Source organism: Pteropus vampyrus, unplaced genomic scaffold (assembly GCF_000151845.1).
Source record: "Pteropus vampyrus isolate Shadow unplaced genomic scaffold, Pvam_2.0 Scaffold5, whole genome shotgun sequence".
Classification (NCBI taxonomy): domain Eukaryota; kingdom Metazoa; phylum Chordata; class Mammalia; order Chiroptera; family Pteropodidae; genus Pteropus; species Pteropus vampyrus.
Genome location: NW_011888786.1, coordinates 1,969,720 through 1,977,489, shown reverse-complemented (window position 1 = coordinate 1,977,489; position 7,770 = coordinate 1,969,720). Strand labels below are relative to the sequence as shown.

The 7,770-nt window shown below is 38.9% G+C and overlaps 1 protein-coding gene and 1 pseudogene across 5 annotated transcripts in view; one reads left to right on the top strand and one right to left on the bottom strand.

The window, feature by feature from the left end:
* Positions 1 to 7,770, top strand: part of LDB2 (LIM domain binding 2) — a 352,295-nt gene that overhangs the window by 161,567 nt on the left and 182,958 nt on the right. The window lies entirely within an intron of this gene.
* Positions 5,216 to 5,334, bottom strand: LOC111743958 (annotated as a pseudogene).

The following is a 7,770-nucleotide window of genomic DNA, read 5'->3' as shown; positions in this document are numbered from 1 at the left end:
TAAGTCCCCTCCTTCTTAAGTACAAAATTAAGCAACAAACACAACTTTCAGAATTCCCCCAGGGGAATTCTCTGCCGAGCTCCGGAGGATGATTTATAGTAAGAGGAGTCTATTGATGGCTGATTCTATGGCCTCGAGAAAATTTAGAAAGTAAACCTTCCTGAGCTTCCATTTATTTATCTGTAAAACTTGGGCTAGGTAACAAGGAGGGCTTCTCCCCACATTTGCATTCTACGATTAAATTTCTGTCTACTTAACTCAGTAGGATGGGCTCCCACTTTATCGAATAAAACAATGAAATGAAAAATGAAGACAATCAAACTTTGGAAATTGTAAGGTGTTTAATGTTAGGACAGGGAGAGTGGGCTGCTGGATGAAAATTAGTTTGCAGGAGATATAAGAAATAGACAGTGATATTGATAGGACAAAACAAATATTTCGTAAGTGGCTGGAAGCTGTGCCTCTTTAATAGCAAGATGTTATCTCTTGTGTTTGAAATGCAATTCAGGATGTGGGAGGGGATAAGCCAGGTGAGGAGTGCCTTGAAGAAAGAGGTTCTGAGACACTTCTTGACTGATTTTCCCACCCACTGCTTTTCCCACCCACTGCTCTTCCCAGCTCACGGGGAAGGGGTATGGAGAGCACCTCAGCATGAACTTGAACAGAGGAAACCTCTGGTCTTGCTTTGTAATATCGACCCGGTACACCAGCTGTTTAGCTTGCAAATTGCAACCAAATTCCTTTTTTTCTGAGACTAGAACCTTACCTGCTCCTACCTTGGAGAAACTGCCTGGTAAGACGGCCTTTTTTGTTCTCCATCTTCTGGTGAGCTGGTACTTTGCATTCTTCTTGGGTCAATGGATCAGGAAACTGTGCCCCTGGGGGAATCTGCCTTCCTACTGGTTTTGCTTCTAAGCTATCCCAAGAGAAAACTGAGCCCCCTTGCGCATTATTTAAATGCATTTCAGTTGATTTATTAATCCGTGAGTTACTTATGAAATAACTTGTTATCAAACCACCGAATTACGCCATTTTTTTTAAAGCAACATGACCCATATTACCGTAAACTTTGTTAAAAAATAATTATACATGCTCACCTATAATGTACTTATGTAATTTCCATGTTCCAGATTTCTTACTGTTGGGATCTATTTAAAACTTTTGAAAGAGCCCCAGTCTTTTGTGCGAAGATGGATTCCGAACTCTTTTGTCATCTGCTGAATTATTTTTTTTCTTTCTTTGCTTTAATTCTGACCAACATGCAAAGACACCCTGAAAAGCCATTGGTTGTTGCTAATGACTGTTTGGTCACAAAGGGCCATAGGCCGGCTCTCCCTCCCCTTGTGGATAATATCTTGTGATTCAACCAAGGTGCTTTAAATAGCTTCTCGTCGTCAGCACTTTTAGAGTGGTAGACTCCAGACACTCATTCGGGTTTTGCACAAACTCAAGGACCTCCATTGGGCTGCTGCGGTTTTTTCTCATCTTTTTTGCCTTCTGTTATTCTGCATCTGTTAAAATATAAATGTGTTTATTGAGCACCCGCCCTTCCCTGGTGCATTCACGAGGACCATTGTGTTTCATCTTCACCATAACTCGACTAGTTTGGAATTATATCTGTTAGGTGAGGACGCAAGACTCGGAGGGGCCAGATCCCTTGTCCTAGACCACACAGTAGGTGAGCGGTGGAGCCAAGTTCAAACACGAGATCTTTATTCCTAAACTTAGTGTTAGCCAAGATATATACTTTAAATACTGATAGAATGTAAAATAATTTTAGGTGACCAATTTAATAGGCACTCATTTTAGTACCTATTATAAAAGTACTATTTTTCTGTTTAAGATAGAAGTGTGAAAATTAATTTTTAAATAAAATTTAAAAATTTTTATGAAGAATAAACTTAAAGAAAAATATTAAACAATGATTCATTGGTTATATAGGATGATATATATACACACATAAAATTATACATATGTGTATACAGAAAGATATTTTATATACTAATTACACACACACACACACACACACACACCATAGTGATTGGAGGCTGTTGGCATAGGGAAACTAGAGACAGGATAACTAGAAGTAGGGCATCCCATGTGCCTAATCAGGAGTCATATCTGGCTCTCTCTAGTTGGGCCAAAGTTGGAAATAGCGATAAAACCTAGTTAAGTAATCAATAATTAATCAAGTTCTGGCCAATTTAGGCTGATCGTTACAGAGGCTGTTGTTCAGGTTCCTGGATTGTCACTAGAGGTAGCAGTCTGACTTCCTGCAAGTTCGCCTTACGCAGACTGGCTCCCAGGTGTGTTGCAGATGAGGGGGCGGGTTCCTGGGCAGATTGCTGCAGGAAGCTTTGTGGGTCAGAGTTCTACTGTTATATATGGTCTGGCCGTTGTCCATTTGTGTATTCAGTCTCTCTCTCTTCTCTCTCTTTCTCTCCCAACAGACACGTGAACACACAGATTATCTATGTCTGTCTGTCTGTCTATCTATCTATCTATCTATCTATCTATCTATCTATCTATCTATTTATCATCTATCTATCTTCCATCCAGACAGGTAGACATTTAGATATTTTATATAGTAATGGCTTATCATTAGTAATAACTAAAGTTCATGTCAGTGAGTGGATAGCAGTGACCTCGAATTATCCAAGAAGTGATTCTGCTTCTCCTACATATGAACAAGCAGTTGCAAAAGAGAGAATAAGAGAAATGCTTATTTAAATCGAAGTTTCTGATTTCTCAGGCAGAACAAGCAGACTTCAGACTTCCACTTCTACCCATAACATGTGGCATTATCGTTTCATATCTTTGGACTTTCCTTCTCATGCCTCTAAAATATAAACCCTAAGTTTATAAGTGACAGTTAACTAAGTGACAAGGTCAAGGTGTCTGTGCATTGGGCAGTACATCCTATGTGCTCAGACCTCTTGGGAAAGCTTCTCTATGACTTTTTTTTTTATTATTAATTTATTTAACTTTTAATGCCAAGCTTCACAGAGGGCATGGCCTCGAACTTGGACACAGTCCTCCTTCATCATAACTTGGGTTTGCTAAGTAACCGGATGAGGACTATCTAAACAGAGTTGACATGGGCCAGGCGGCCCAGATTGTAAACATGGTTCTGGAAGGGGAGCGTCCCAGGGGAGCAGACTTGGCATGGCAGCCTTGCCATGGCCCAGTCGAGGGTCCACCCTAGGCGTGAGAAACTTGAAACAGAGTCTCTGAGTTTAGTGCTGACTTTATTCACTTAATGATCATGTAAAGTGCCTCTTCTGCCCACCAGGCCTCATCCCTGATGGCTCAGGTGAACGACACATGATTGGTGACCTTGAAGAATATACAGAAAAACAAATCTTCCACAATGCAACTACCGAGCCACCCTCACTGAGGTGATTTCCCTCACCCACGGGCCCACAAACTCCCCTGTAGCCAATGCACCCATATTACTCATACGGCCTCTTAGCGTTTGAGCTTAAATTTCCAAACATTGCAGCAAAGAAATGAGCAGTACATCTGTTGGCGGTTTTCTTAACATTTGTTAAAGACATTTATATTTATAAAAAGACACAGGCCAGAAAAGTGACCAGAGGTAGGATTTGGGTCATTAGCCCAGTGTGTCACATTTAAATGTATTGCTATCATAATAAACCCCCTAAAGGGCATTTTCAATATTTGTGTGATAGAAAGCATATTATTCATTTATTTTTATTCATTGACATACTCTTTGATGGGCTTCGTGGTGCTGGGCTCCATTCTAGTCATTGAGGATAGAGCAGTAGATGAATAGATGAAAGATTCTAACTTTATGGTTCTTAATTTGAAAGGAGGAAAAGCAGGTTATATCGAAATTCCTTTGTCCTTGTTTCAGCCAGGAACAGGAAGAGGTGGCCAGTGCGGACGGAGCTGGGTGTCCGGCCACTGCTCCTTCCTGCAGGTGGTCAATGGAGGGCTCTTTGACTCGTTGGCATTTTAGCAGAGATCTGAAGTGAGTCATGAGGACCTGAGAGAAGAGCCTTTCAGACAAGAGAACAGCAAATTTTAGGTCCTGGGGATAGAACCAAAAGAATACAATTCGAGAGTATAGGGTAAGGTGATTTCATGGGTGGCAGCAAAAGGGGCCGGATTATTTTAATACCTTCTTCTTAAATATTCTTTTGCCCCAGTTGTGATACAATGAGGAAGTGTCTTAAGACCTATGCAGCTCATATGCTGTTAAGGAAGTATTTAGAAATAAATACAGTATCTCTTCAACACCTACCATGTTCTAGCTTCTAGGGTCACACAAAGGTGAACAAGTCATGGTCTTGAACTAGAAGTTGTCAGCCAAGTAGGAAAGAAAGACAAGCTAATGACAGTACCATGATGTGATGAGTTCCAAAAGCAGGATTTAAAACATAACACATCTCACTTTAGATATACCAGCATGTATGCCTAGGGCATAAAGGAGCTGACATTTAAATCTGGGTCTTGAAGGATAAATATTTCTTCAGATGGACATTCCTTCTGAGGCTAGTTAGTCCTTTACAATTTTCTGTTTAATCTATATTTTTGCTATATTGTAGAATCACAGAATACAAATTGCTGAACGAGTCTGAGAGAACATCTTTTTGAACTCTCACATTTTCTAGCTGAGAGTTTAGAGCATGATGGTGAAGAGCGTGGGCTGGAATTTCATTTGACCCGACTATAGGACCCTGCCCTGTGCAGGTTACTTTCTATGCCTTACTTTCGTCATCTGGAAAATAGGGTTACTAATGGTACTTAGTCTATAAGGTTGTTGGGAGGATTCTATGAGTCGAAATGCAAAAGTGCTTTTAGAAAAGTAACCAGGACATAGTAGTGTACGAAAGCTTTCAACAAGTAGTCGTCATTGCTATGGCAAGGAAACTGAGGCCCAGAGAAATTATGCAATAATTACTGACAGACTTGAATTGGAGCTCAAATCTACTTTCTAGTCTAGTAATCTCTCCTGCACACAGCATTTCATTCTGTCTTGAACTAGTATGTGGGGTTTTATTTGTTTTTATTATATTTAATTAATTATTAATTAATTAATAATTAAGAAAATATTTTAAAATAATAAAAATAAATAAAAATAAATAGAACACCACGCAGGTGAGGCAACCCTTGGTTGACCTCACAGATTGCAAGGACCTTGTCAGCTTACAATCCTTTTTTTATTTTATTTTATTTTTTTTATTTTTTGTGCCTCCAGCACCTGGTCTTCCTAGGTGGTCTCCCATCCAAGTACTAACCATCCCCGACCCTGCTTAGCTTCCAAGATCCGACGGGATCGGGCTTGTTCAGAGTGGCATGGCTGTAGACTATTTTTTATTTAAACAAAACAGAAAGGAAGTTGAAGCTTTTTCTCACTTTCCAGAGCTACAACTCACAGCTTAAGTAATGAGTGTGGCTGATTCATGCTTTATCTCTAGTTTGCTAAAATTCTGTGAAGCTGTCTCTTAAGGTCACTGTCCTTTCTTTCACTCTCAAGCCTTTTGGCTTAGACCATCTAGAAACTAATTGGCCTGCAGTCCAGCCCTATGAAGAAAGCAAATGAAGAATTTTGAAGTCAAGATAAGATAAGGGGAGGCTTCCACTGCGGGTAGGTTTGGTGAGAGCTGCCTGTGTGTTACAAGCACTTTTCGATTATGACAGAAGAATCAGCTTCACAATTTAGGTTTCCTAGTCCACATACTTTGGAAAGATTTGTGTGCAGTGATTTTGCCTTCTTCTGCCTCAGATGGGCTGAACTTTAGAGAGTACAGGGGAAATTAAAAAGTATATCGATGCTAATCCTTACTTAAGAATTAAGAATTCTAATAAATTTAATCTAGAGATATAAAAACAAGGAGTTCAGAATTCTATCAAGGAAGTGAATACTTTTTCTGCCATAAATCACCTTTTGATTATGGAGCAGGTGGGGTACAGAAGTTAAAGGCCAAATGTAAAAATTTTTTAGACCTTATCTACTGTTTTGTATCATTTGTCTTTTTACTCCAACTATCAATGTGAATAATTAAGAATTGACTCTGATTCAACTTGCATTTTTTGAGTGCCTGTTTATAGATCTTTGTAGTTACTCTTGTGGGAGGCCACAGAACAGAAGTCAAGGTTCACTGATTTATTTATAATTTTGCAAAAAAGTCCACATATGCATGTACTCAGTCATTTGAGGACAGTTTTATCAGCAGTTTAAAAATGAAATGATGCAGACAAAGTCTGTAAATTGCCAGAGGACATTTTTGGAACAAGGGAGCTTAGTATTTGCCATCTTTAGCTACCATCCAATGCTGAATTCCCATCTTAGCTTCCCTTTAGAGTGACTTGAACTTGGGCTTGCATGCCTTGACAGATGGAGAGCTTTCCACCTCTTGGATCAGCTCAGATGATCTATAGGTTGCTCTGACGCTCAGGAAATTCTTCTTTGTATTGAGAAGCATCCTACCTCTTTATATCCTTTAAATAAGATAATGAATTCAAAGATCTTGGTCCTTTGATGGAAGGTGGCAATTCCTTAGTAAATGCTAATTATTATTAGCATTATTATTAATGCAGTGTATATGGTTAAAGCTGCTTAAATAAGTCAATGGGGCTCTGACAAAGCCAAGACCCATCCAACATAAACATTTGAGTTTCGATGATTACCGGGCTGCTAGTAGTTCAGAGCTGAACTGTGTCTCTGGATAAAGAGATCTGGGTTTGAATCCAGGAGTACCACTCAGTGTTCCACCAAAGACACAAAACCAGTAGGAGATATGTGTTAAGAAAATATTGTGAGGAATTGTCTTACATGATTGTAGGGTCTGGGCCTTTCAACTAGTAGAATCAGACCCACCCAGACTATTTAAGATAATCTGCCTTACTTAACTGATTTTGGACTTAACTCACATCTATAAAATACCTTTTCAGGACCAACTAGATTAGTGTGTAGAGCCTAGACAAATTAACACAGAAAAGTGACTATCATATCAGGTTTCACTACTGATGCTATACAACCTTGAGTGAGCTGTCGAACCCCTCTGGGCGTAATTTTTCTCATTGTGAAAGGAAGATTATAGTAATTAGAGTTTAATGAATGTCAAGAAGATAGGTATTTAAATTGGCTTTTGATTATGCTCAGAATATTCTCCGGGATCAGTATCTGGTTGGTTTTTGCTTTGAGTTGTTTAATATCACTGAATTTCAGTCTTCTCTTCTGTAAAATGGGGCGCAAGAATATCTACTCAATAGTGTTGTTGTGAAGAATGAGGGAGAGATTGAATTTCAAAGTACTGGCAAATTATAATAACAGCCAACACTTAGGGAACATTTTCTCTGAGCAGATGCTGCTACCAACACATCACCTGAATTATCTCACTTAAGAGCTACAGTAAATATCAGTCGTAGTAACATTAATAACCGTAAATATAAATATGATAATCTTAATGTGTAAAATTTAGCTGAAACCTCCATGGGTTGGGAGCCGGAAAGGTAGGCTTCTAGGACACCTTAAAAGAGGTCAGTGGGATAGTTGATGGAGGATGAGGTATATGTCATATTTTATTATTTTTGGCATCAATTTATTTTTTTAACCACTTTGTAGAGGTATGATTGACATGCAGAAAGCTGTGCATAATTAATGTGCACAACTCGATGAGTTTGGAGATAAGCATTTACCCACAAAACCGTCACCACCATCGATGACATAAACATATCCATCATCTCCAAATGTTTTCTCCTGCTCTCTTTAATTATTATTATTATTATTGTTATTATTAT